This window comes from Trachypithecus francoisi, unplaced genomic scaffold, assembly GCF_009764315.1.
Source record: "Trachypithecus francoisi isolate TF-2019V2 unplaced genomic scaffold, Tfra_2.0 Lachesis_group16, whole genome shotgun sequence".
Classification (NCBI taxonomy): domain Eukaryota; kingdom Metazoa; phylum Chordata; class Mammalia; order Primates; family Cercopithecidae; genus Trachypithecus; species Trachypithecus francoisi.
The window spans coordinates 80,175,856-80,201,272 of record NW_022681461.1 but is presented as its reverse complement, the minus strand read 5'-3'; the positions used below and the strand labels follow the sequence as shown (position 1 = coordinate 80,201,272).

General features: G+C 40.1%; 1 long non-coding RNA gene across 1 annotated transcript in view; it reads left to right on the top strand.

Annotated features, from left to right (window-relative positions):
* The first annotated feature begins 686 nt into the window (after nt 1-686).
* Nucleotides 687-25,417, top strand: part of LOC117098878 — a 38,430-nt gene continuing 13,699 nt past the window's right edge. Inside the window, exons 1-2 of the long non-coding RNA XR_004443626.1 lie at nt 687-768; nt 5,985-6,083. This is a non-coding gene — a long non-coding RNA (uncharacterized LOC117098878). The remainder of the gene's footprint in view (nt 769-5,984; nt 6,084-25,417) is intronic.

Genomic DNA, 25,417 nt, shown 5'->3' with positions numbered 1-25,417 from the left:
TAGACGTGGTCCTTTTTAAAGGCACACTGCTGTATTTGTCTGAATTCTGAAGCATCATCTTTCTGTTAGATTCTTTCTTTCTTGAATGTCTTGCCTTCTTTCTCAGCATCTTCTGCCCTGGCTTTCATTCCATATAATGTCACTTTCTAACTGGGATCCCTGCCTTCCCCAGGATGTTAGGGTTGACTTTTAAAAGCCTATTACGTAACATCCAGGGTAGTACTAAGTGCTTGAGCCATGAGGCACTACAGCCAGAGCCTTAACTTAGTTCACTTACTGTAGGAATCTAGGTATAACTTTACTTTCTTTATCTGTTAAATGGACAAATACCTGACCCTTGTGCCATACTTTTGACACAGAAATGTTGGGTTCATTTTAGAAAGCTTTGGGAGTAGAAGTGATGTAAAAATGCAAGCTATAATATTTTAAGTATAATATTAAAAACAAGTTGAATACAAAATTAAATAACTTTTAAGCATATCAGCCCAATTTACTAAGAGCATTGAAATCAGTGTTTCTTAGGAAAGAATTCTACTGCCTTCTTAGTTAAAGCCAAATACAGTAATCATTGCCGTTGCCATTTTGAGCATCTACTGCACTGTGCTGGGCATTATTCAGGAATCACCTCATTTAATTCCTACAACAACCCTGCAAAATAAATGTTATCTATTAACATTTCTATTTTGCAGATGAAGAAATGGAAGTTTCAAGAGGGTAAGAAATTTGTCCAAATGTTCATAGCTAATGGGTATCTGGATTTGAACTAAGGTGAGTCTAGGTTCTAAATTATTTCCAATATTTTATTCTGCTACTACAGTTTTTAAGAGTCCAATCAGGTTAATACTCAACTTTGATGTTTCTTCATTTATATATTTCCACGCCAGATGGATGAGAATATGTGCAGTTACAAATGTATTACACACAAGGTGGTTTAATAAGCAGTTTCCAAGTTTAACAGCCCTCACTGTCATTTCCTGATGAATCACCCTAGTCCATAGATAAAGCTTAATGCCTCTCAGTCTTACTGACAACAAGGAGCACTGAGCCTTACTATATAAACAGAGTGATGTCCTTATCCTGAGTGTCCCATGATGAAGGGGATGTTAAGTCTGAATCTCTCATAGAGAAGTGACGCTAGTCTGAGATGTCTCTGGGCACTGCAGTTCTCTCCATCTTCATCTATCAGAAAGGTGTTATCAAACAAGATGTGTTAAAACCTTCAGATACTCCATGACTTCTACAATGGAAGAGATGATTATGATAATGATGATGATCATAGAGAAGGGGTTAGCAAAGTGAGGAGCTAGAGAATAAATATTTCAACATTTGCAGGCCACATGGTCTCTGTCATTAACTACTGAACTTTGTCATTGTATTGTAAAAGCAGCTATAGACAATACATAAATGAATAAGTATGGCTGTGTTCCAATAAAGCCTTATTTACAAACACAGGAAGAATGCTAGATTTGGACTGCAGGTATAATTTGTTGCCTTCTGACTTAAAGGAATTTGGGCCAATTATTTTGAGCAGGAATGATAGGAGTTATTCATTCCACTTTTATTTTAGTGGACTTCCTCAACCTAAGTTAAAGAGAGAATGAACAGTACACAGTATTCCCCTCTGGTCATTGTTCCTTTCTAAGATTACTAAAAAATATAAGTCAGGATGATGACGATGACGACAATAATGATGGTGATTATAAAATAATGATGCTATTCACAACCATCTGAAATTGATGTAAGCAATTCTTTCTATCTCAAGCCATAATTGGAAGCCATACTCTTCTCTGACCCCTATTCCTGCTGAGCTGCCAATGGTCATTGGCCATTTTAAAAATAATTTATCTCCATGTTGCAATGATAGCAAAACCTACTGTATCCAATTAAATCTCCACTTACGGCAGCCTAGGGAGTGTGATCACTTTCTGTAGATAGATTCATGTCCCTGTGACCTTATCTTCCTATACTTTGCATTTAGCTATGAAATTAAATTGCAGGAAATGATACAGTTTTGAATCATTCCATTCAAAAGGCAGAAGCCAAAAGTTCTCCTGTGAGTGACAAACACATGGACTGCTTTTTAGATGGGAAACATTGGTACTTTAAGTGGGCTCTGTAAACTGGGCCAGAGGTTCAAACATCTCCAAGCCTGGTGGGGTTTGTGCTTTCAGATTCGCTCCAGCTAGATTTTATTTCCAACAAAGGCTCTTATTCAGATAAAGGGAGTTTGCCTTTCTTGTTTCCTAGGAGACTTTTTTTTTTTTTTTTAATAGTTCCCTGGAAAAGATTCTTCTTGAGGCATTCTCAGTCTAACTTCCTCTTCTGGTTAGGAAACTGAAGAACATTAAAACTTGAGGTTATGGAGAGTTATGCCAACTGGGACTAAGCTGTGATTATTTTGTTGATTTAAACTGACAGAAAGGTGAAGTCAGAATAAAATCTTGTTTCTCCTGTAATTTAGAGGCTAGGAACCATGATGGCTTTTTCCCCCCTAATAATGTTCAAATTATCCATTCGGAGTGATTTGATTTCAGTTTGAAGCTGGAGATCGCAGTAATAATCTTTCTCAGTATGAAGCACTTATTTACGAAGTGGTCTTTGCCATTTTTAATTGCACTTTCCCCTCATGCCCTTATTAATTATCTCTCTAGTTCCTCTTAGGTCTTGTCACGATGCCAAGTATTGAAATAAAAAAGGTTTATTTATTTCCAAAGACATGCAAAATAGGACAGGTTTTACATCTTGCTGTTTTGACTCTTAAAAGATCATACTTGCAGTGGGCAAAAAGGTGCTCCATGTAAATTGGGACTCCCCTGGATTTTTTGCTGGTAATGCACCCTTGGGACTGTTGCTTGCCTGGGGCATCCTTGGAAACCTCAAAAAGCGTTGTATTGTATGAATCTAGTGAAGCTGGAGTTCGCAATTAAAATGTTTCTTTGCTCAATAATGGTCAACAACTCCCAAATGCTCCTGGGATTAAATATTATTTCCTCTCATATGACCACAGCTTTGTTTTCTTCTACTTTCCTCTGCTTAGTCAAACAAGTCTCTTCAGTGTGCCCAAACTATTCTTAACACTTTTCTGCCTCTGTGTTCATGTCATTTCCTCCATTTGGGATGTCTTTGTTCGTGTCTTTGTTTTAGTCTGTTGAACTCTTACACATAATCCTTCAAATATCATCAAATTTTCAATTTTTCGTAGAGCCCTTTATCAACCCTCCTTTGCCTCTGCAGATTACTTGAATTATACTTCTTTTGTCCTACCTGATATTATATATAACCGTTAGTAATCTTGTCTTAACTGTCCCAGCTTGATTGTAAACTCTTAGGACAAGAAGGTATTGACTTATTTTATATTCCCCCAGAACCTTGAATATGTGTGTGTGTGTGTGTGTGTGTGTAGTGGGTTTCCTACTCAGGTTTGATGAACTCAACTACAACAAAATATTCTAGTTCAATTCTTGAGGATCTATTCTAGAGAAGGTTGGTAATAAGAGAGCTCTTTTGAAAGGACAGATCTGATTGTACTACCTGGGCTTTGAACACTCCAGAGAATTAGGTGAGGTCTAAAACAAACTGGATCCTAAAACTTATTGTAAGCAGCAACACCATAGTTAGATCCTATTCCTCTGCTCAAGGTGACAGGGGCATGAGAAAATGAGATAATTATTGATAATAAAACAAAAGAATCTCTGTGGCTGAAAGTATGAGCTGAGGATATACGAAGAGCTTATTTTCTATCTATAAATTATAGAAGGAACATTGAAGTTATATCTGTATCTTCTTGAGTTTGACTACAACCTTCTTGTACAAAAATATTATTTGTTATGAGAGTTAGAGATGAGTGTTACCCAGAGAGGCAGCTTTTATGTTTTGCTCTTTAAGAGTCTTTCCAATTCTCAAACTTACCCTTCTCTAACTTGTAGGGCAGTTGAATGTCTTCTAACTGAATGATCTCAGCAGGACATCCTGGGCTTCTAAGGAGGTTAGCATTCCAGCAAACATTTGGCTTAGAGAATTCCTAAAAAAATGTACTCTGAAGGCAGTTAAAATTTAAGGAGCCAATAGAAACTGTGTGTGTGTGTGTGTGTGTGTGTGTGTGTGTATTTCAGCCTCTGGAATGTGACAGCCAGTATTCTCTCTAGTAATTTGTTTTTCTCTCTCACACTGATTACATACTCAGATTTGAAATGTAATAGAGTGCATATTATGTTATTCTCAGAATATTTGAAAGGAAACCAAACATTCCTTCCTTCATGAGTCAGTTTTCCTAGTTGTGGTGTAAAAAAAAAGTGACCTCTCAGAGAAGCCGATGAAATGACAGATTACTTTTTAAAAATGGACTTACATTTTCTGCAATATTCTAAATCTGAATCGCCCGCTGAGTAGCTTTCCCTTTTGTGTATATATTTTAAAGTGCCAGTCATGGTTGAATGTTAATAATCAATCTGGCCATTGATCTTCAAAGATACAGAATGTCTTTCTGAATGTGCTGACTGTTGTGTTTAATACAATTTTATTTTTGTTCTTGGTGAAGAGAGGAAGGAGAGGTCAGTCATATATTTGTGGGATTTGTATGTTTGTTCTTGACATTTGAACATTTTTGAATCTTTCCTTATCCATTTAATCTTTTATATATCAAATATTTAATCTGCGCCTCTACTATGTGCCAGGCTCTGTGCTAGGAGCTGGGAAGTGTCTGTGAAGCAAAAGCAAAGTCCTCGTAAGAGACAAATAAAGAACAATTTCCAAGGGGGAAAAAAGCTTCAGACAGTCCTCCGATAACTGCCCTTTCAGAGCCACTGTTGTCTGCTACTGGCCCCATACAAACCCTCTTCCCTCCTTTTATAACCCCACAGCCCCGGAGACCTTTGTGTGCCTTAGAGGTCAGCTCACAGATGTGGCCCTGGGACGCGCTCCTCTTTATCTATATTGTACTTACAAGAGATGGAGGCTCATGGGTCTTTTCTAATTTTTTCCTTTTTCTTTTTTTGATTAGCATCTGCACAAATGGCCTCAGTTCATTGCTTTAAACTAACTAATCCGGCTTGTTAAGACAGAGATTGTCATCCACAAGTTGTTATTGGCAGGCTTCTAAAGGAAGAGGGTCCCAGTCAAAGCAAGGCAGGCTTTGGAGAAAGGTTATATAATATAATATGTTCTTCAGGCGCTGTATGAGAGGGAGACAATGCTGCCTCCCAGGGCCTGTTCTCAAGAGCTACTTTACAGGCTTACATAGTCCTGCCTATTCTACCTCATGAAAAGGGAGATCCAATCATTGCTTTCTGGAAACTATTCTCCTCATCTCTTTGGCTGTCATATGTATTTAACAGTAGTGCCCTCAAGGACAATGGGTGGGGGGTAGTAAGCATGCTAGGGGCTCCAGCCTACAGCCTGTAGTTTTTCATTTCACGTTGCTGGGTTTGCTAAGAATGGTCTTCTTTGTTTCCATTTTGAGTCATGGCTGAATTCTTATATGTTGTCTGATCTTCAAGCTGAAATACCCAAGGGACCAGGCAGCTGTGAATCAACCCTGTGCGTGTGTGTGTGTGTGTGTGTGTTTTCTAGGAGGTACTATAGCAAAGAAGACAGTATACTTTTCCTTATTTCTTTAAATCGATAGGGATTTGGAGGAAAAGACTTTAATAAAATAGAATTGTGACTGATTATTTTCCCCTTTCCGAGCACTGCTGTGAAATCAGAAGGTTATGAATAGCATGAGGAAAAAAAATAATAAAAAAACCCTTTTCTAAGGCAGTCCTGTGGGTTTAAGTCCAAACCTTAGTTTTATAATAAAAGCTCAGTGTCTATATGCTAACCTCCACCTTATGAGATGGATCTCTTTTCTGATGGCGGAGTATAAAGAAATCTTCCACATGCTTTCACTTATTGGGAAGGTACACAGTTGCTTATCTGTTGTTTTTCTTCCACATAGTCTACATTGTGATTTGGAAATTTGACATCATGTATTTTTTTTTCCCCAGGCCAGATGTTTTATCCTGCTGTGTTAAGTCATCTTGACATGTTGCCATGAAATGGAAACAACTGCTCGTTTTAATATTGCTCCATATCTTTATTACAAGGTACGTCTCATGCATCTTAATTCCTCATATTTTCCCCACTGTCATTCTCTGATCTTCTTCATCCCAACCCCCCTTTACTCCTGAAGAAGGCATATTGTAATTGTATGACAGTCGTGTCCCAGTAGCTAAAGAGGTTCTAGATAGCATAATGAATATGCAGCGTATTATCTCCCAGGATGTGTGCCTGTGTCTTTAATCACAGCTGGAATGCAAAATCGAGCTCCACCTTTCAACTCTATCTCCATCATGCTGAGAGAGTGAGAGAGAGCGAGACGGAGACTGCTAGACAGCTCGAAAGAGATTGCAGCTCAGATGTCCTGAAAAACAGCAAATCCCTCAGACCTGGCAGATTCCGTTACCATGAGAACTGCAGATATTTCCATTGTGATGGTTCGCTCCAACAGCCATCTGTTACACCCATTTGATTAGGAAGTACAGTTCAGCTTGCATGGGATTTTCATCACACCTTATCCCAGGGCAGTATATAGAGGCGCTTGCTTTTTTATATGCTAAACTCCAAGGCTTCAAAGTACTGTAATTTACCGAGGCGGAGGGCATTTAATGAAATGGTATGAGAAGGTCACTAAAGACCGAAGTGCCGAGAAGAAATACACACAGGAGATGTAAGAGAGGATTAGACTCCACAGCTGAAATGCAACCAACTCAGAAAATTAACCATGTTTAGGCAACACTTCCCTTGGTAGAGAAAAGTAAAATGAAGGCCTGGGATCTGAGATCTTGCATCCCAAAGGGTGGAAGATGTTTTTGTGCGGTCATGGCATGAGTATCACTGGAGCAGTAATTCTTTCTCAGGACTCAAGGACAGTCAAAAGAAAGGGAGAGAGGGGTAGGGCCTCAAACACATCTCATCAGTGGAGATGAATCCACTGTATAAAGATTACATTAGCTCTAAAAATTTTATGATGCCATCTAACTTTTCCATAGACACAAAACGACCTTAAAAGTTCCTTGAAGCAGCGCTGTAATTTACAGATTTAAACCAGTTATTTGGACTAGTTGCCCCTCTGTGTATTTTTGTGGGGGAGGAAATGCTGATGGTACATCATATAGACATAAAAATAGGAATTTCCTTCAATTAAGGTTCTCCGAATACCCTTCCCTGGTGGTAGGCATTCTACGTCCAGGCTTCCAAGAGGACCAGCGTGGTCTAGGAGGAGCTACCTAGAGTGTCTTAAATTGACTGGAGCTCCTGTAAACCTGGGAAGCTAATTAAATGCTTACACACCAACATGAATTTGTGATTGCTGCACAGGGGCCCTTGATGTGGCCTCCCTTTGTTTTCCAGCCTACATTTTCTAGGATGGACTCTGATAGTATATAACTCAGGTTGCGTGAAAGCAGCCAAATTTTCCAAACTTGCTAAGTTCGCAAGTCTCATTGTATCACATTTTGTCTGTTGGTTTGGTTTCTGGGTGACTGTTTCTGAACAAGGGAAATGCTCTCCCTATCTGATTGCACTGAGGGCTAAAACACTTTTCATCTACTCTCCTTCCTGGCCTGGTGTCAGATTGCCATCCAGGTAGGCTGGGATGTCAGAAGAAACCAGAAAACTCATTCCCTGCTTTAATGCCAAAGATGTTTTTGTGATGTGAAAGAAAAAGTTCTTCGTGGCACTTGTTCAAGATGGTAAGGCAGACATTATTCAAGTGGGGCTATGGTGATGGATATAGGGTCCACTGGAACAGGGTCTTGCAGTAGGGGAGAGAGATTGGGCTGGACTCCGACTCCAACAAAGAGGAGTGGGGATTTATAACCAAGGAGCAGGGTGGGGGTTGGTAGATGGAAAATTGCTAAAAGGAAAACATGAGGGATTAAGGGGATTCTTGCTAGACTGACTCAATAGAATTCTTGCTGAAGGCAGACCAGGGTGATGAGATGTAGGGGGTGGTCAGAAACAAAGGGTAGGGATTTTCAGTGACCGACTTAGCAGGATTCCTTCTCAAACTAGATTCTAAAGGAGAGAGAGGGAAGTCCACTGTTGCCCTAGTCAGAAAGGATTCAGAGGAGCCTGACTCAAGTTTGGTCACAAAAGAGAGCCTTTGTCACTGACTAGATAAAATCAGTAAGGAGGACCATGGAGATTAAAAATCAGAAGAAGATGTTGCTCCTTTTTTTAGTTGAAACATAGTGGATTCTTTTATTCTGCAGTGGAAAGACTCAGACTTCACAGATGAGGACCTGTGTTTTCCTTGAATGAGGAACCAACTAGTTTAGCCAGCAACTGAAGGCTTAAATGAGTCTCCGTCCCTCCTTTGCAAGTCGGAAGTTAGGAGGCTCTGCTCCTCCATCCTAGCAGCAATTGCCTAGCACTGTAGATCCTCCAGTGGTGTTGACTTTCTGTCTGTCCTACACCCTGGAGATTGCCATTTCTCAAAGGTTTTGAGGCAGGGCTCTGGTTTTATGAACACAGCGTCTATCTTTGAAAGGCAGCAGATGCAATGAGGGCCTGAATCGAAACAATAAATACCATTCAGGTTTCCTGCTCCGAACTTCTTATATAGTGGTTCCTTTGTTAGAGCAAACATGGACTAAAATGCCTTCTCCCTTCCTCCCTGCTCCCTTCAGCTCCTCTCCACAGCTAGGATCTCAGCCACCTTTGGAAAGCAAAGGTTAAGTACCCGAGGCAAAAACTGTTGAAACACAAAGGACAGGAAATCCAAAGTATCCCTTACTTGCCAGAAAGAGAGTGAGTAGGGCAGAGAGCTTTTGGGGAGGGGGATGAATTTTAGTTGAAGCTGGAAGAGAAACAGACCTTGGAGGGGAGTGCTAGCTAGAAATATTCTCCTCCGAGCTGGGATGTTAACAGTGGCACCTTCTGACTTAATGTGGCATCTTTCTTCATCGTTATCAATCTCATGAGAGCTTTCCTGCCATCTGCACCATTCCTGCTTCAGGCTCCCATATGAAAGTCCAATCTGGCAGCATAAATACTGGCTAATGAAGAGAAGATGTCTGACTGCCTGGGAGAGAAGCGATCTTGTGTCATTGATGGAGCAGAATTCATTCATTTAAAACAAAATCTGCATTTACACAGTCATTCAAGAAGAATTCTCTCCCCTTCTCTCTCTCCTTTCCCCCCTCCCTATACTCTCTCATCCTCCTTTTTAATTTTCTTCCTGTGTCATTCTACATGAATGGAGTTCATGCAAAAGTCAGCATAAAAATGGTCTTTGCCCAGAACGTTATACCTTGGAGATTAAAAATAGGAATGCGATGTGGACTTGCCGACATGTGGTGGGCTATTTTTTTCCCCTTCAGTGGGAAAGCTATAACTACATAGATTAGCAAAACTTGTGCAAGAATGGATGTAAAACAGATTTATCTCTGTGTCAGCTTTATCTGATCCATTTGGTCTTGCAGAGTTTGGATGGCTTCCTTTGTTACAATAACCAGCTTTCAAACATCTATATCCTCAGGGTATTAAATGTCAGCCTCCCATGTACCAGTCAAGGATAGAGGGTTGACAATCTGTGGGCTGGAGGAGTACTCTTTGTGTCCACATGAGAGGAGTCGCTCCTGCACCAAGGCTGGCTCCTGGCATGACCTAGAGGAACTTCGGCAACCTCCCTGCATCACAGCATCACAGTGGAGGGCTGCTGAAGCTTGCAGTGGCCATTAATATCCTTTTACAAAGAATTCAGAAAGATTTCCTGTCACTGACAAGGACAGATTTGTTAGAGGTCTCTCAAGGAAATGGACAATAACTAATTAATTGAACACTCCATGACTTTCTGTACTGTCGTTTTTCATTTATCTGTTCTAGTTTCTCATTATGCAGGTCTAGCTCTTCTTTTTCTTTCATTCCTTCCTTTATCTACCTCTTTCATTATTTCTGTCACCCTCTCTTTTCCCTCTTATCTCATTTTCTCCCAGATCTCTTCTCTTTCTTTTTTATATAATCTATTCTTTTAAAAAATCCCTAGTAGGGTACACATAGGCAAAGATTTTATCCAGGAATATGGGTACATTGTCTCTGAGTCTGATAACTGTCATCTTCTAGGGTTGGAAGAGGCCTCAGAAGTTTCCTCTTTGTACTGGATAGATATGTAATCTTCAACATCCTTGACAAGGTATTGCAAAGATTTTGTTAAAAAAATCCTACCGTGCCTAAGTGGTGCATTATTATTATTATTATTACTATTATGACTATCCAGGAATGATAAACTATGTATGCTGTAGAAAATAAGGAGCCATGTTGTCTCAATTTACAGAAAAATTATTGAGTACCTGTCTAATTAAATGGCATTTCATCAGACCCTGCAAGCAGTTCTGTGGATCCTGAATGCTAAATGTAGATATTGCCTTATCCTCATAACTGTGCTGCCTAGCTCACTGGGTTGGAGCAAGGTACCAGTGAACTCAAGGTCTCCTGCTCCTCTGTCACTTCTGCACACGGAGAATTGAAATTCCTTAGTATGTACTACCTCTGTTCTCACGCCTGTCTGTGTGAAGAAACACAGGGCATGGAGTGAGGTTGTTGGAGAGAGAGTTTTAGATAAAAGCAGACAGACCTGGGATTCAATCCTGGCTCTACCACTTTCTTTGTGTATGTGTCGTTTAGCAATCAGTGGACCCCTTCGTGCCTCAATTTTGTCATCAGAAAAGTAGGGATACGAGTATCTCAACTCACAGTAAACTCATGGTGTGAATCAAATGAAGTAAGTCTTGAAGTGTTAGAAACTGAATGCTGACTCTAGAGTGACCAACTGTTCTAGTTTGCTTGAGAGTGACAGGCTGCTAGAAACACAAGACTTTAAGTGCTAAAACCAGGACAGTCCTGGGAAAATTGGGGTGGTCAGTCATCTTACTCAGGGCAACTTATCCCCTTTGGAGGACCCAGACACAGCTTAAACAAGTACCCCAGGGGGTGATAGAACTTTCTCTGTGGTTGAAGAAGGTCTTGTTTTCTTCTGTGGACTAGTTGCCTGCTCTATTGTGGATTTATGTATGGATTCTTTTTCTTTTTGATTTCCAACTTTTATATTAAGTTCAGGGGTACCTGTGCAGGATGTACACATTTGTTACATAGGTAAACATGTACTATGGTGCTATGGTGGTTTGCTGCACAGATCATCCCATCACCTAGATATTAAGACCAGCATCCATTAGCTATTCTTCCTGATGCCCTCCCTCCTCTTGCCCCCAGCCCTCTGACAGACCCCAGTGTGTTGTTCCCTGTCAAGTGTCCATGTGTTGTCATCATTCAGCTCCCACTTGTAAGTAAGAACCTGTGGTGTTTAGTTTTCTGTTAACTGCATTAGTTTGCTGACAATAATAACTTCAGACTTTATTCATGTCCCTGCAAAGCACATGATCTTATTCCTCTTTATGGCTGTACAGTATTCCATGGTGTATATGTATCACATGTTTTAATCTAGTCTATTATTGATGGGCATTTAGGTTGATTCCGTGCCTTTGCTATTGTGAATAGTGCTGCAATGAACATATGCATGCATGTATCTTCATAATAAAATGATTTTTATTCCTTTGGGTATGTACCCAATATTGAGATTGCTGGATCAAATGATATTTTTGCCTCTAGGTCTTTGAGGAATTGCTAAACTGTCTTCCACAATGGTTGAACTAATTTACACTCCCACAATGTAAAAGTATCCTTTTTCTCCTCGCCAGCATCTGTTATTTTTGACTTTTTAATAATTGCTATTCTGACTAGTGCGAGATAGTAGATCTATGGATCCTTGCCTCTAGTTTATAGAAAGCTTACTCACTACCGTTATCCTCAATATCTCAAAGGGTAGCATAAAACTTAAAAATGAAAGTATGAAGATGTAAAACGAAACAAATTCCTTCCTCCGAGTCAGAGGTTGTTCATTCTTCAAAACCCAGTACACTTATTATCCCATTCATGAGACTTTTGCCCATGCCCATCTTTTAGCATGATTCGGTGCTTTCTGAGAGTAGTGTATTAGGTTATTGCCTTCCCTCCAGCTGATTTTTAAACTCTTTGAAGGCAGAGAGAGCCTGCCTTATGTTTTCTGATAAGCCATTGAATAAGTGAATCAATGAAAGAATTAATGATTTGTAAGTTGGAAAATGAGTCAGAGGGAATAAATGAGTGAATGAGAGAGTGAATGAATGCATGTATAAATGAATGATTTTTCTATGCTTATTAATCAATTACACATCTTTTTAGTCTTGATCTGGCCCTGTTGTGGACTTTACATGTCTAAAATTTTTGACCTTCAAATCTCACATACCAGTTCTTGGCTTCAGCTGCCATATTAAATTCCTAATACCTAAAAGGACCCAGCTCATTTTGGGGGCACCACTCACTGATAAGCTGAGAAATTATAACTTATTTTTTTCTTTATGATTTTTTGAATTAATTTAAACAACCTGCCTATGTAAACAGAAAAAAATTATTTGAACTACTCATGAGTCTAAAATGGAAAGTAAACATTTATCTTGTCTATTTCCCCCCTGTACCCCAATTTTATCCCTAAGAAATTCAAGTTTCTGCTTTTGGATTTTTGGTGGCAACAATTAAAATTGTAAGTCATATAATTTTATGTTTTTTATATATCAACATTTTAGAGTATATTTTGACATCCTGCTATGAAAATTTGAGGTATTTGGTTATTTTTAGTATTGTACACTTTCCCTCCCCTTCTTTATCTCTTGAGATTTTATTGATATTCTAATGGTTAGCTTTATAGCTTTAAAATTCTCCATTCTCTGTTTGATGACTTATATTTAGACATTATCTATGGAATCCCCACTATGTAGCACATTTACATTTATTTCTGCATTTCCCCTTTGTTCTAGATTTTTGTTGCACTTATTTTTATGTTGTCAAGTTTTAAAATATTTACATTCTGTTGTCACTACAATTGTTTTTGGTAATGCTTTATCCATGGGTTAGTTGCAATTATTAACCAAGGAAAAATAGTATTTATAAAACTTATCCCTGTGAAGAGATTGGATCCAAAGAGAAAGGAATGTAGTCCCAAATCACTCAACAGATCCCTAAGACACAGAAGCGAGAGTTTTCTCTCTTCATTTCTTTGGAGCTTGCTTTCTTCTGGGTCGTGTTCAGATGTTATTTTTTTTCTCAAATATTTATCTCCTCTCATTTTTCTTGTCATATTCCAATTTTGTTTTACTGGAGTCCTTCATCAGAACTTTTAAAAATATGAAATATAAGGGAGCAACATTTAAAAATCTTTGAATATCTAAAACTGTCTTTATTTTTACTTCACTTTTGATTGACACTTTGGCTAAGTATATATTTCTGATTTCAAACATCTTCTCAGAACTTTGAAGGAATTGCTCCCTTATTGCTGTTGAGAAGTGTGCTATCACTCTGATCTTGCTACTCTGTAAGAACCTCCCTTCTTTATGATAATTTTTAGGATTTTTGAAATTTCACCAAGATTTGTTCAGATGTGTATTGTTTCTGTTCACACATTAAGTTGGTAGGTCTTTTCATCATTATTATGTATTTGTTTTAGAGACAAGGTCTTATTCTGTTGCCCAGGCTGGAGTGCAGTGATGTGATTGTAACTCACTATAACCTTGAATTCCTGGGCTCACGCCTCAGTCTGTCCAGCAGCTGGGACTACAGGCATAGGCCATCATGTCAGGCTAAGTTTTAAAAAAAATTTAGAGAGAGGGTCTTACTATGTTGCTCAGGCTGGTCTCAAACTCCTGGCCTCAAGCAATCCTCCTGCTTCAGACTCTGAAAGTATTGGAATTGCAGGGGTGAGCCACTGCATCGGGCTGGTCTTTTCATTCTTTTTTTTTTTTTTTTTTGAGACGGAGTCTCGCTCTGTCACCCAGGCTGGAGTGCAGTGGCCGGATCTCAGCTCACTGCAAGCTCCGCCTCCCGGGTTTACGCCATTCTCTCGCCTCAGCCTCCCGAGTAGCTGGGACTACAGGCGCCCGCCATCTCGCCCGGCTAATTTTTTGTATATTTTAGTAGAGACGGGGTTTCACCGTGTTAGCCAGGATGGTCTCGATCTCCTGACCTCGTGATCCGCCCGTCTCGGCCTCCCAAAGTGCTGGGATTACAGGCTTGAGCCACCGCGCTCGGCCTGGTCTTTTCATTCTTATGAATTATCTTTCTTTACCCCTAGGATTCCCACTCACCTTTATTTCTTTGATTATTTTTCCCCCTCTATTGTTGCAATTTTCTGCTTCTAGGACTCAGATATATGTTGCCTTTCTAGCTCTATCTTCCACAAGCTCATATTTTCTATCTCTTTTCATTTTTGCTCTTTTTCATGAGAAATTTTCTTTATCCAGTCTTCAGCCTTATTTGTTGTGGTCATCTATTCCATACATTGAATTTTTTAAAGTTCAGTAACCATATTTTTAATTTCCCAACATTTGTTCATGTACTCTGATTACTCTTATTTCGTAGAAGCTTTTATAATCTATTCATTTTTTATGTGTGTTCAACACCCACTCAAATATCTCTAAAATAAACATCTGAAAACATTTAATAATTATTTTCACTTTTCTGAATCATTTTTATTTCTTCTGATGTCATATTGGGTTCATCTTGTTTTAATGTAAATTTATTTCCTCAAATGTCTTGTGATCCTGATTATAAATGAAGGAGTGGTTTGATTCATATAGGTAACTTACATGGGATTTTCTCTGCCTTTTTTAGAAGTCTGTTTTCTCAGTAGGCTTCTCTTTTGATTGGGAGGTCTTACTTAGGGCTCCAAAAAGGTGAATAGATTGGCAGATTTTGAGATAAGGTTCATAAACAAAGAAGAAGCATGTAGATTGGCAAACTTCTCACAATTTCCAAAGTAATAGAAATTTACTCTGCAGTTAGAAAACTTTAGTTTATTTTACTCCTAAATGGAGCTGACTTCTCCTATCTCCCATCCATCTGGTCTAATGTGGAAGTGTATAGTCATCTATTCAAACTCTTTCAGGCCTCATCTCCTGTACTAACTCCCTTTCCAGTCACATTTCTAATATTCCTAGAGAGAAGTTGTCATGCTTTATCCTGAGGGCATAAAATGCTGCTGCCATTCTCATAGGCTCTGTAAGCCTGAGGACACAGCAAAGGTCTGATTAAGATTCACACTCTTATTGTAATTCTGTAGTTTATTATCCTGATAATGAGTCCTCTGCCCATTCAGGCTCTGTCATATGCTTGGGAAGGACTGCTTTGATTGTTTATTTTTAAGCTATAGTTTTCCCAACTCTTATTCTTCATTGAACTTGTCCTAGCTGCTTTATATTTTACAGGATTTCTTCAATATTTCTTGTGACAGCTGGCTTCCTTTATATTTGGTTTCATAAGAAGTTTTTTTCTATCATATCAATATATCAACATGACCTCAGTAAATGGGGAGGTGATGCATGTGCTGGGTCTATCAGTTGGAAATGCAAGGCAGAATACAATTTTTGAGAAAGTGTGTATAGAGTTGGTAGAGTGCTTGATGAACTTAAAGATGTTCCTTTTTCATTTAAATGACTTCTTCCCTTTGGCCAAACATACAAATTCTTCATTTCATTGTAGACCCGGCCTCCTTTGCCTTCTACCTCAAAGGCCCAGATGCCTTTGCACTTTCTCTCTGAAACTTCTTTTGACTTCTTTAGCTCACCTAGAGCCTTTCTGGAACTCCAGAAGTACTTCAAGTCAGGGTCAGCGAGGTGAATGCACAAAAATTTTTTATAGGTTTTTCCTGTTTGTTTTCTATCCCTAAACTGATGATAAAACCCTTTAGGACTGACCCATATATCTTTTTTCTTGTGTATTTGTGTAAGAAACTGTGTGTTTTGGAAAAAGAGTGGGGTTTAGAGGGTAAAAGGATGTGGTCTGCTAGCCCCACAGAGCATGGTTACTAAATACTTGTCGATAAATTAAAAAGCAATGGAAATTCATTTTCACAGGATTTTGACTATATACTGTTTCTTTTCCATAACCTTATTTAGGAATGTGCTAGAAATATGCTACTGAAACCTTGATAGAAACAATTTTTTAGTCTCCACAATTTTTAAAAACCATTGTGAAATAGCCCATTAGTGCCTGAGGGGTTTAGGTTTGTAATACATAATTAGGCATTTTTCCCCGCAAGTCTGAAATCACATATTCATGGGAATCCGACATCCCTGTAATCTTACTCTTTTCTTCCTTGCACAAGGAAGGTTGAAATATTAATTGCTGCATCAGCCACTTTAAGATTTAATATATATTTTTTCCCATTCTAGGGACTACATACCTCCTATGTGATTTCTAAGTCTATTCTCACAGCTGTCTGAGAGATAAGCAACTCTATGTCTGTGGAAGTAATCTATAAATCATATTCAAATTCATGTGTCCAAATGATCCTTTCTTTAATCTCTAAAATAACTCTACTGGAGACTTGCTAGTGAACTTCAATTGAAAACATTGTGTTTTCCACCTACTCATATTCCTGTCAAATATGTTAGTGTCAGAAAAAGAATAGAACTGGTGAAATAGACCTTCAAACTCTGCTGGCTAGAGAGACTGCATGGGTACAATGGGGCACCTGGTTCAAATCAGTAAACCTTGGCTTTTGAAAGCAAACTAGAAAAATGAGGATGAAATAATTTGATTGCTGCTAGAAGAGACATCTCTTGCGAATTGTTTTTGTCATGCCATTGCTCTCAAAGAGAAACTATCTTGATCATAATATTTATTTAATATTCCTAAAATGTGCCAAAAAGAGAGTATAGAGGTGAGTTATCATGTGAGTATCAGAAAGTACCCATGGCTTACAGTTTGGCTCAGTGGCACTTCAAGGTCTGCACCATCTGAGCCATTCTACCAACCTAACCTTCTCTCCAGCCTTTAGTCCTATTGGGTTGTAGTCATTCCCATTCTCTGCAAATGCCATGTTCTACATATTCACACTTCAGTGCCTTTCCTCCTGCCATTCCTCTGCTAGAATACCTGTATTTATTCTTCCTCCATCTTCAAACCTCTTCAAACCTTTTCTAATGAGCAAGTAACCTCGCTAAGACATTCTTCAAAATCAAAGAACTAAATGATTTCTTACTAAAATTCCAATTTATTCCTAATAGTCTATCAGCTGGGTAGGATACAGAGAAATATTTATAATTAACATTTATTCAATGCCCACTGTGTGCCAGACATTAGACTAGGTCGTATGTTTGGAACATTATCCAAGTCAACTCTCATACCTTGCACATTTTCTAATTTGTGGAAAAAGAAACAGAAGTTATCCACCGAGTAACTGGAAAAACTATTATTTGAACTCATGTCTATCTGTCTCCAAATTCCATGCTCTTTTCCCTACACCATGATGTTCATGATGTTCATGCCAATACATTTACAATCTAGTTTCGGTGTGAGATAGAGACAGAGATATATAGAATCACATATCACTCCGATCTCAAAAGTTGGGAAGATTTTTTGACATCATATAGTTCAGCCCCCTTTTGGATACTGGATATTTTGTATATCATAAAAATGAAAAAATAACTTATATCAGAAAAACTTCAGCAACTGGAATTCCATACTTGTCATATTGGATGAATGGACGTGGGTGAAGCTTTAAATTTGTCTCTATTGAATGCCATATTGACAGCTTTGTTTCTTTCACCAGCCAGTTCAGAAAATTTTGTAACTTTATTTGGTCATTCAATATTATAATTTTCCCTCCAAGTTGTGTGTTTTCCCCAGAGTGCTATAAATATTATCATTCTGCCATTGACAAAAATATTCTTGAGATAGACTCATGAGCATACCACTAGAGCTCTCCTAGCTGGTTGACAACAGTGCAATGATTGGCATTCTTTCTAGATAATCAAACGATTATCTAGAAAGTTCATCAAAGGTACTTTTGCTCATAAATTTTTGGGAAGGAGAGACTTTGTTAAATACTTTGGTGAAATGCAGAGCATTGCATTTATTCTATTTTCCTATTATACCTTTCTAAAATCCCTGAACGGGAAGGAATTAAGCTAGTCTGGTGTGACTTGTCCTTGATGAGCTCAGGTTGGCATCACAGCATCTTTTCATTTATTTCCAAGTCTGCATAAGCTGCCTATTTGCTAATCGGTTCTAGACTTCGTGTAAAAAATGATACGGATGACTTACGACACTCAAATTCTTGCAATTTTGAAAAAATAGGACATTGAAAAAAAACAAGAAACAGTGACTTGGTCACAAATAGTCCATAATAAAGCACAACGTTGACTGACATAGCACTTGTGGGAGAATAGCAGGGCACAAGGCAATCAAGAAAGTCTTCATGGAAGAAGTGAACTTTGGAGGATGCCTAGAATTGAGTTAGGAAGTGAGAAGATTACAGAGAATTCCAAATGATGGAAACAGGATGAGCAAAGATACAGAAGTTTCAGATATGAATGAGTTTGATGTGATTGTGGGTCCAAACATTGTTGGTGTGACTGGAATAGTGAGTACCTGCTGAAAAATATTGTGAATACAGCAGGATAGGCAGGGTGGATCTTGCTTGTGAGATGGCCAGAGAATGCTGCTTTGAATACCATGGTAGGATAAAAGGCATTGAAGGTTTTTGAGCAGAGGAGTGACCTCGCAAAAAGTAGCATGAAAGTGGATGCTGCTAGCAGCTGTGTGCAGGATTGTACCATGTGGAGAAGCTGCTGGAACCCAGGGGGTTTAATTGGAACGGACACAGTGATCCCAGCATGAGGGTGGAAGAGTCTTGCCTTGTGTAGGGATATTGGAACTGAATAGGAATGAATACAAGAGCCACTTCAATGAAAAAGAGGCCAGATTGGATGGTTGACTAACTCTCGGTGATGGAATTATTGAATGAGGGAATATGAGGAATGAAGGGTAGTGATGAGATCACCTTCATTCTTCACCATGACTATAACTCTTCTTGTCTTGGTGTTTGGGAAGATTCTGTTGTCATAAATAGAAACTCTGTAAGGGGTCGGAGTGGGCACATACACTTTGGTTACAAAACTGGGTTAATTGGAAGTAAAATCCTATACAGAAATATTACTTTCAGAGGCCTTCTAAATACCTCTCTACCAAAACTTACATTTGGAGGTGAATCCATTGTAAGTATCTCTTTAAATATATATGTAGGAGCAGCAAAATAACTTCCCACCTCAGCTCTTTAGAGGAAATAAGAGGCTCTGTAACTATTGAGGAAAAATACTTTCACTTTTAAATTATATTGTTTTAGAGGTTAAAAGTATATAATTTCCCAAGGAACACATCGTGATTCAACCTGCTGGGAGGCTATTGCTCAATTACTCTCAGCAGTGGTGAAGGTGCCTACAATTCTTTCAGCTCTGTATAAGCTGGTGGGAACAGAGGTTGTCCAGGCTGCAGGCTGACAGGGCAAATTTGGGCCTAACAGGGTATGTGGTTCTGTCTCTTGGGCCATAGTCCCTCTGCTGATATGCCAGGAGCCTGCCTAATCACAGGTTGCCTGCACAGGTGGCCCTGGCCTCTGTGCCCCAGGCCTGTTAGTTAATTTGGCTGGCATGTCTCTGAGCACATTCGTGTACCAGGCTCCATCCCCAGGATGTGACCAAGTGGAAAGATCCATGTAGTTTCTTGTCTCCGTGAAAAGAGGTCATATCTGGGATTAGCTGATTGAAGGGGCCATGGTGGCTGCTGGGATGACCCTGCCCTTGCAGGTGTGGACTCTGTCACCTTCAAGCTGCAAAGGCCTTGGTGAACAAGATGAGCTGCGGCATGGCTCAGCAGGCTCCGGGCTTGTGGCCTGAGAATGCATCTTATTAGAGATACAGCTGTTTGTTATTGGGCATTGTGAGGGGCTGTGGCCATTTTAAATTTTCGTTACTTTAATAATTTAGAATCTGATGTTGTCAGAGGCTTCCAGTGTGACACAAGGGGGTCATCCCCTGTTTGCATGTGCACACCAACGTGTAGATCACGTATTTTTCCTACGTGCACCATGTCTTGATGTTCCGGTAATTTTAAAAAATGGAACTATTGAAACTCACTGAACAGGATTTTAGGGCCATCTTTCTTGCTACTACATTTCCTTAATTTTTTCAATTTGAATGTGACTTGGCATAAGCAGAAGCAGTGCTTGACTTAGGCAGAGGGTGGTGGAGAGACTTAATTGGTAGCTTCAAAAAGTAGTAGAGAAAAGAAATCACCCAGTAGTAGAGAGAAAGCAGGGGTGGTGCGAGAGCCTGGGGAACTCTCATCACCTCACTTACTTCCTTTCAGGCCATCCATCCCTCCCACCAGCAAGCCTTGAAAGATTGCTTGTTAAGGCTCCGGAGAAATGAGCAACCAAAACAAATCCACTGCAATCAATTCTAAGGTTGATTCTGGTCTGCAGTTTTAGATTTTGAGAAATGATCACTGGCTCAGGTTAGAGATTTATAAACAGGCCTCAATGTCAGTCAAAGGCAGAGCATCAAGAAAGGAAAATGCTAGAATCTTTGACTCATCAAAGAGAATCGGTAGCTTTTCCAGCTCTCCTCTCTCTTTCTCAGCATCTCTGTTGGTAACAAGGAGAGTTTGTAAATTGTTTTTTAGCAAGTGCATTTGAGGGCAGGTTGAAGGGAAGTGACACATTGACAGGTGACTATGGGAACAAACCTGGAAAAGGATGGTTAAAAAAAAGTAGCTGCTGAAAAAGAGAGCTTCCCAAAATCCCTTCAAGGTTTAATTGCAGGTGTGCAACTGACCCGTGTAAACTGGAAACTTCAAGGGAAGTGGCAGCATATCTTCTTCCCTTTGAAAACACAACAGATCTTAAAACAGCCTAATAACAGAAGCAGCAGCCCTAGCCCCAATTATTCAGGGCCGGCTTTGATGGTATTGCCTGTGTGCACTCCTCTGCAGTTTGATTTATGCAGCTCTATCCTCCACTTTGTGCAGGCTTCCTACATCATCATCATCATCATCATCGTCATAATAGCAGGTAGCATGTGATGATGTTTATGCTGTGCCAGGTGCTATACTCAGGGATTGTTTTTTCCATGAATAAACTTATGGGGCATTTATTGTTACTATTTCCCATTCTATAAAAGGGGGAATATGAGGCTTATGGTATTAAGTGCTTTGTTCAAGTCACACATCTAGTAAGTGATTGAGTCAGGGTTCAATTCAGGAAGCCTACCTCCAGAGCCTCTATGCTGTAAATGAACAGATGGGTGGCTGAATAGTAGATAAGCAAATGAATGGATGACTTTCAGTAGGCTCTCAAGCAGTGTTCTCTTTGCCCTGGCTTAAAAATTCATAAAACCCAGGGGAGTGGGCTGTAGCATCCCTCTGCAGTCCTCACCAGTGGTAGGCATTTGTTTCCTATTTGGGGTGTGTGTCCCTCGCTCAGATGCTCAGCTTTCCTGGGGCAGGTTGCTGATGCCTCTGGTGAGCCCCATCACAGCCGTCTGTGGTAGCACTGGGCAGGGTATCTCTCAGAGTTCCCAGGAACCCCGGGGAGAGGAGCATCCTCAACCTCATGTACCTTAGGTCTTCTAGTAGTACTTAAATTCAGAGGGACCAGATCAACTACCCCTCTCCATGGGTGGAAATAGGGAAGAAGGGGAGGCAAGTTCTCAGTGCATTAGTATTAATTCTTCCATTTACAAAGGGACTAGTATGTGCCAGACAGCATGCTAGGTTCTTTTTTTTTTATTATTATTATACTTTAAGTTCTAGGGTACATGTGCACAACGTGCAGGTTTGCTACATATGTATACAGGTGCCATGTTGGTGTGCTGCACCAGTTAACTCGTCATTTACATTAGGTATTTCTCCTAATGTTATCCCTCCCCGCTCCCCCGACCCCTCGATAGGCCCCAGTGTGTGATGCTCCCCTTCCTGTGTCCAAGTGTTCTCATTGTTCAATTCCCACCTATGAGTGAGAACATCAGCATTCTAGGTTCTTATGAGCGTTGTCTCATTTAGTTACTGTAACCCATTAAAGTACCTATTTTATTACTATTGAACTAATGAGGGAGCTAAGACCCAGAGTTAGTTAATTAAGATATTAACAACACAGACCAGCAGCAAATAAGTTTTGAGCACTTACTATGTTCCATGCTGGGGATTTTTCATACATCCTTCCATGTAATGCACCTAGTGAACCTCTGACATCCATTTGGTTATTTCTTCCAATTTTACAGGGAGGCTCATTTGCTCCACATTGTTTAGTGCACACATTGAATGTGTGTTCATAGCATACACAAAAAAATGACTTAAGATATGGCACCTGCCCTCTTGGAGCTCCCAATTCAGATGGGGAGAGGAAACTCTGTTATATGGAATAGTTCAGGCTGTGTTTACAGATGGGTGTAAGAGTGGGCTGAGGCCTAGGGTGGCTTCAAGGAAATAGTTCTCTCTAGGAGAAGGAATGGGGAGGAACCTATGGAGATTGTTAGTGAAATACCTCATTTCAATTATGTTGGAGGAGTTGCAGCAAGACATAGGACCTCACAGTTGGAGGTCATCAGCATTTGTAAGGCATTTCCCTCCCGAGGGGGGCAGTTGTAGACATCAGTCTAGAATGGCTGAGGTTGGCTATCTTCCTAAGAAAACAGCTGGGGTGATGGTCCTCAGATATGTCACTTAATGAACATTAAAGATGTTCACATTGAATTAAGAAGAGCAGTGTGTGTTCTCAGGTTATTGAGAATTCACTCTCCAGTCACCTTTCTGATTGGGATAAATCGTTCATGGGGCTTTGGCTACAACCTGAAGAACTCACTTTTAGGATTCTCTGGGTGTGGAGTTAATGTTGCCCAAACACCTGTTTCTCCTGATTTGAAGACACTGGGATCTGAGTGAGGCAGAGCACTCTTCAGAGAGGGGTTTTTTGCCATTGTACATCTGCTTCCACTGCCTGCAATGGTCAAATCTCCCCATTCCCTACCAAGCCAGAGGGGTCATGGAGCTCTGGGCTCAGATATAGTAACCTGGGAAATAGCCTACCCACATGTGGATGTGATAAAAGAGGCAGCATCTGGGGCAGAAACCAAAATCCAGGTTTGGAAACCACCCAGTGGGTCACTCCCCTGAAGGAGCTGCCAAGTGGAGTTGAATTCACAGTGAAAACAGGAGCAATGGGAAGAAAGTGAAGCATTAGAGTAGGATATTAGAGATGGACATGGAGGACTTCCTGGATTCAGAGAAGGCGGTTGCAGGGATTTTCTAAGGCTCATTTGGCCTTAGGTTTGGACAAGGAGAGATCATAGGACATCAATTTTTCCTAAAATAAAATGTCCCCTAAACCCTTCACTAACTTGGGAAACTCTTACACGTATTTTTCTGTCTCATCCACTTTGAGCAATTCGGTTTTGGGACAATGCTGTCTTATTTGCTATACTTTCATCCAGCTCAAGGCATGTTTATTGAACCAATTATACATTTAAAAATATAGTTGTTTTGTTCTGCCCAATTTTGCTGTGAACCTAAAACTACTTTAAAAAATAGTCTATTTTTCAAAAAGATCATTTTAAAAATGAGATTAGTTGGAAAGCAGCTCTTACAAGCTCAGAGTGCATGGGCAAAATCATATTTTGGAGCCTGGAAAGCTGAGTGGACCCACTGAGTCCCCTTAGGTCCTGGGCTCCGTGAAGTCCAGCTGATGTCATCAGTCTCACTCTTTAACATCCCTGTTCTTTAAATTCAGTGGGGTTTGAGGCTGCTTCTGTCTCCTCCATCGGTGGAATGCGCAGATGGTGCTGGCAGCTGTTCAAGTCGGTGCTCCTCCTCAATGCTTCTTGTTCCTCTGCTGGGGGCACTGCCTGTTGGGCCTCGTGCTGGCAGAGGCTGGAGAGCCCAGGAGGAGGGCAGCTGGGGAATCTGACTTCTATGGCTCTAATGAAAACTCCCCTGGGTGGCCTGGAGGAAGTGTTCTGACCCTCTATGAATCACCCGCACCGAGATGGCCATGGCACTTCTGACTCCACAGAAAAGCCTGTAGGTCCAATTTCCATCTTCAGGAGGGAAACATCTCCTGCTTCTGCCTTCAGAGAGCCTTTCTCTGTGCTTCTTTGTGAGCCATTTCTGAGAACCGCCTGCATTCTGTTGCTGGTAATGAATTGATTGAGAAGATCCTTTGTTGATAGTCCAGCTTCAGAAGCATGCAGGCTGCTGTTTGCCTTGTTTCTTCCTTCCAACGGAGGAGACGCTCCTACAGAGGAGTGGGGAAAAACAAAAATGCCCTTTTTATTGACTTATAAACTCACTAAGCTTTTTGTAAAGGGGCCATAGTATCACTATTTTGTGGGTAAGTTGTATCATTTCCACATGTTTTAACTCTGTTAAATGGGGAGTGGGTAAATCAAACCATTTTGTTTATGAAGGGTAAATTATGTTGTCAATGTTTATAGTTTTCTTTTGTTCAGATATTTATTTAATTGTATTTCTGCAAACATTCATTGAGTGCTTAATATGCGTTAAATGTAGATAAAATGAGATCCACAATTTTGAGGATCTCGTAGGCAGCTGGAGGAGAAATAGGTAAACAACTGTAGTTTCTACGGGAACTGGGCACCAAACCCTCTGATACTGACTATATATGAGGTCATATTCCCTTAAGGGCACTATGCAGGTCTAAATTGCCTCTATATGCCCCAAAGCATCTTAGGTGCATCATGCATTTAGAAGGTATTAAACCAGCGTTTATTGAATGGATAACTAAATGAATGAATTGAATTTTGAATCCTATCATTCCCATATTCTTGCATGCTTTTTTTCTAACGTAAGGATAACATTTTCTCATGAGCTCCTTGGTTAACTTAAATGCTCCTTCCCTCCCTCCCCCAAAAAGGATGTTCAACTTGATACTGGTTGGAGTTTTAAAGAAAGCACGTAGTCAGGCTCACACATGTAATCCCAGCACTTTGTGAGGCTGAGGTGGGAGGATCACTTGAGGTCAGGCATTTGAGACCAGTCTGGCCAACATGGTGAAACCCTGTCTCCACTAAAAATACAAAAATTCTCCTGGCCTGATGGCATGTTGCCTGTAATTCCAGCTACTCTGCAGGCTGAAGCATGAGAATCACTTGAACCCGGGAGGCAAAGGTTGCAGTGACCTGAGATTGTACCACTGCACTCCAGCGTGGTTGACAGAGTGAGACCCTGTCTCCAAACAAACAAACAAAAAGCACCTAGTCAGATGTGGATCTTGCTTACCAAAGCTGCGGAGAGTGGCATTTACCTTGGGGAATTTTCTATGGTTCAGGGGCTGGATTTGGCGGATTCAGAAACTTAATACTTGGTCAGTAACTCATCCAGAGGAAACACCCAAAGTGGAAGCCAGATGGGGCAGATGGATTGCAAAAATGGCCCCAATTCTTGGGCCCCCAAGTCCTACCCTTAGCAATGTGACTCTGTAACTGCTCCTATCAAG